Source organism: Bombina bombina, chromosome 1 (genome assembly GCF_027579735.1).
Source record: "Bombina bombina isolate aBomBom1 chromosome 1, aBomBom1.pri, whole genome shotgun sequence".
NCBI lineage: Eukaryota > Metazoa > Chordata > Amphibia > Anura > Bombinatoridae > Bombina > Bombina bombina.
The window spans coordinates 844,127,073-844,131,404 of record NC_069499.1 but is presented as its reverse complement, the minus strand read 5'-3'; the positions used below and the strand labels follow the sequence as shown (position 1 = coordinate 844,131,404).

Below are 4,332 nucleotides of genomic sequence, written 5' to 3'. Positions count from 1 at the left end.
AAAACTCGCAACAATACAACCCGATCGAGTACGATGGGGTTGATTGACACCCCCTGCTGGCGTCCTATTGTCCGCGAGTATGCAGGGGGCGGCGTTGCACCAGCGGCTCTTGTAAGCTGCTGGTGCAATGCTGAATAGGTCGAGCGTATTGCTCGCCGTATTCAGCGAGGTCTGTCGAACCTGATACGCACTGTCGGATCAGGTCCGCCAGACCTTGATAAATATGCCCTATATGTATACCTTGTGAGCTTCTGCACATGCTCAGGAAGTTATTACATAAAAAGACTGTAAATTTATATAAATGAAGTAAATTATTAAATGTATATACTTAAAAGGACATGAATCAATGTTTCTTCCACGATTCATATAGATAATTCAATTTTAATTAAATAACTTTCAAAATAACGTATATTATTTGATTATCTTCCTTCTCTTGTTATCATTTGTTGAAATGTTTTTCTAGGCAAGCTTTGGAGCAGCAGAGAAGCTATTTTCTCGCTGTTGATTGGTGGCTGCACAGTGCATATACATATATTTCAATTTTGATTGGCACACCCAGGTGTTTTGTTAGAAATTATTCGTGCATTGCTGCTCCTTCAATAAATATCAAGAGAATGAAAGAAATTAGAAAATCGAAGTAAATGTGAAATTTTTTGAAAATGATATCCTCTATCTGAATCAGGCAAAATATTTGGTTTTCTTTTCATGTCCCCTTATCTGATCTAGCTGATTCAGAATCATAAAACTTTATTTTGACTTTATAGTCCATTTGAATGTATACCAGATAAGCAAACACTGTACTAACTTTAATAAAAAAAAAAATGTATTTGTTACATAACTAAATTTTACATGCATATAAAACAACAATAACCTGTGAATTTATATATATATATATATATATATATATATATATATATATATTTCTATTAATCTATCCATCTCTATAATATAACTTTTAAAACTATAAAAATCCGTGGTAAAGGTCAGGCACTGTCAGTCATTTCCAATAGCTCCGCTGGTATTCTTTGGATGTATCAGATGCAAAAAGTAAGAAATCCTTATTTTCAAATAAAGTCAGTATAGTTTTTCAAATTTTTTTTATTATTATTTTCTAACCAAAAATATGTTTTTATTTGATTTATAGGTATTATGATTGCAGGGCAATTGTCAAAAAGAAGATGTCATTGATGCACTCCACAAAGAGAGTGCGTTTCAACAGTTGGGAGATGGAGGTGCGGGACAAGCTTCTTGAAGAGTCTGTTGTCACTGGTGACGGAAGCTCAAGTAGGAGAGACGAATCTGTCAGGCAAAAGAGAGCTGGTGAGTAAAATTAAATATATGATTACTTTGATTACTTTGCATGGGTGTGGAAATAAAAAAATTTAAAAAAAAGGGAATAAAGTGGAAAACAAGACAATCGATTTATCCTTTAGCTATTACAATTTACTTTTTTTTTTTTAAACAAATAAAGAAAGAACCATATCTGTAAGGCAAAAATCCTGTATGACGGGAGTTGCATTCTAGGCAGCATATATAGTTACATAAACATATGTTTTAACTCAACTTCCATCATCCACATACATTTCTTTTGTATGTGAATTGTGTATGTGAAAGATGGAATATGAATGCATCTGGCATAGTTGTATATGACAGAATCAAAATCACACTTTATATAAGGCCGGTGAGGTAGCTCGATTGTCAAAATGCCCTGACTACAAAAGCCTGTTCAAAGATACAAAGGTTCAAATCCCAACAGGGCCAACTCAGCCTTTAATCCTTCTGATGTTGCTCAAATGACTACCATTAAATTTCTTAATAATAACTTTTAATTTTGAGAGCGAGCGCTGAAAATGCGCTTCAAGAGTTTGAGTCCCACTGTGAGAAAGGCGCTATATAAATACTATACTATATATATATATATATATCATCCTTCTCCCTCACCATGGCCCTTCTGTTGTGTTCCCCTCACTCCCCTATGCCCCTTCATTTGTTGTTCCTCTATATCCTTTTTCCTCATGTCATCTTTCTTCTCTTTCCCTTCCAAGGCCCTTTTTTTTGTCTTTCCCTACCTCACCAATACCTGAATTTTATAAGCTGTGGCCTTTGCATCCTTTTTTCTGTAATTTGACTACAAATATTTAAAATATAAAAAATCGACCATCACATTTAAATGCCTATTATGGGCTGTTGACAAGATTTTCTATATATATTTCACTACTTGGCCTGTATAGGTTTTTTTTTAAATTATGATTCATTCATCACTAATAACTTTTGTTCACTAATACACGTGTTAGACTTACCTGTCTCTTATCCTTGATGTTTTCCAGATCACCGAAAATACTCTGCAGGGCGATCAGCCCCAAGCACGTCTCAGCCTAGTTCTGGTAAGTACCTAAAAAAGGAATACAAACATAAGTTTTAGAAAAAAAAATGGATTGAAGATTAGATTTCTACTCCCAGAGTATTACATTCAAATAGTACCCTGTCCCAGTTCCCTAGCCCATCACTAATAACTATTGTTCACTAATACACGTGTTAGACTTACCTGTCTCTTATCCTTGATATTTTCCAGATCACCGAAAATACTCTGGAGGGCGATCAGCCCCAAGCACGCCTCAGCCTAGTTCCGGTGGCAAGTACCTAAATAAGGAATACAAACATCGGTTTTAGAAAAAAAAATGGATTGAAGATTAGATTTCTACTCCCAGAGTATTACATTCAAAATGTATCCTGTCCCAATTCACTAGCCATGTTACCTTTTTCTTGGCAAGTTACTTTCCATTATCAAGTGTTGTGCTTAAAGATATAATGAACCAAAAATTTTTCTTTCATGATTTCATACTAGAATCTGCTAGAACAGCAAATTAATCTACTCAATTATTTGATACTCAAATTTTCTTTGTTCTATTATCTTTATTTTACAAACCAATAATGTAAGCCTGGTCCCCGTTTATTTTTATTTTTTTCCAACCCATGCATAGCGGCATAGTGCTTGCTTACATTGATTTATAAAATAACAATAATAAGAAGACAACAAAACAAATATTATGATAGGACTATAAATTTATAATGCTTCTTTATATTTCCTGCTCTTTCAAAATATTGAAAGTCAAATATTTGTTTTATTATCCATTGTATCGCGATTTTCATATAATGACTTTCATCAGCCTGATAATGATTCTGCCGTCCATCCACTTATTGCGACTATCAGCTGACCATTCTCAGCCAAATGTATGGCACACTATTCACCTTTTCATTAAATAATTTTTTTTTGCTATGCTTTACCATTTAAAAAAAAAATGTAATATTCAAAATAAATATTGATGTCTTCACACAAACTTATTATCTATAATTTAGTATACCTTGGCTTGTGCTGATTTTATTCTATATTTAACAGTGTTAGTAACTCGGATTCGGATGCCACCATTAGCAGCCTCTGGAAGTGGAGAGATGCCCACTACTCCTCCACGTAAGTTATAACAAACTGAAAATATAAACAAACAAGACAGGCAATAATTATCTGGACATTTTATGTAATTAAGCCTTTACTATAGCAAAAATAATCAGCTACAAATGATTTATTACGCAATTTTTCTACAAATAAATTTGTTAAAGGGATACTAAACCCAATTTTTTTCTTTCATGATTCAGATAGAGCATGAGATTTTTAGCACCTTTCTAATTTACTCCTACTATCAATTTTTCTTTGTTCTCATGCTATCTTGATTTGAAAAAGCAGTACTGTAAGCTTTAGAGCCGGACCATTTTTTGTTCAGCACCTGGGTAGCACTTGCTGATTTGTGGCTAAATGTAGCAAACCAATCAGCAAGCGCTACCAAGGTGCTGAACTAAAAATGGGCCGGCTCCTAACCTTTTATTACTGCTTTTTCAAATCAAGATAACATGAGAACAAAGAAAATTTGATAATAGGAGTAAATTAGAAAGTTGCTTAAAATTGCATGTTCTATCAGAATCATGAAAGAAAAGATGTGGGGTTAGTATCCCTTTAATTTAATATAACTTTTATTTAGATTTGACAGAGAGATAAAATCTGTCCATCCTGGATATTAAAATATATTTGAGCGAATAATGTATAATAAAAGTTTGTGGATAGTCTGTTGCTGTCTTTTTCTTAGATATTATGGAATAAATCTTTTAGCGAGAGTCTTTCTATGTCTGTACAACATGTCCACAAATACATTGGTTTTCATACAACAAAATAATAACATTTGATTTTACTGTTTCATCTATTTCAGAACTACGAGGCATGTCTGCAGGTGGAAGCCATAGCAGTCAACTGCATTCACCTGTTATTAGTGTATAGGAAAGTCC

At 33.5% G+C, this 4,332-nt stretch overlaps 1 long non-coding RNA gene across 1 annotated transcript; it reads right to left on the bottom strand.

Moving 5' to 3' along the window:
* Positions 1 to 1,166: 1,166 nt before the first annotated feature.
* LOC128640115 (uncharacterized) lies at positions 1,167 to 3,417 on the bottom strand. Its single transcript, XR_008399294.1, has 3 exons — positions 3,363 to 3,417; positions 2,301 to 2,392; positions 1,167 to 1,299 (listed from the first exon to the last, which is right to left on the bottom strand). It is a non-coding gene; the product is annotated as an uncharacterized LOC128640115 (long non-coding RNA).
* Positions 3,418 to 4,332: the final 915 nt, after the last annotated feature.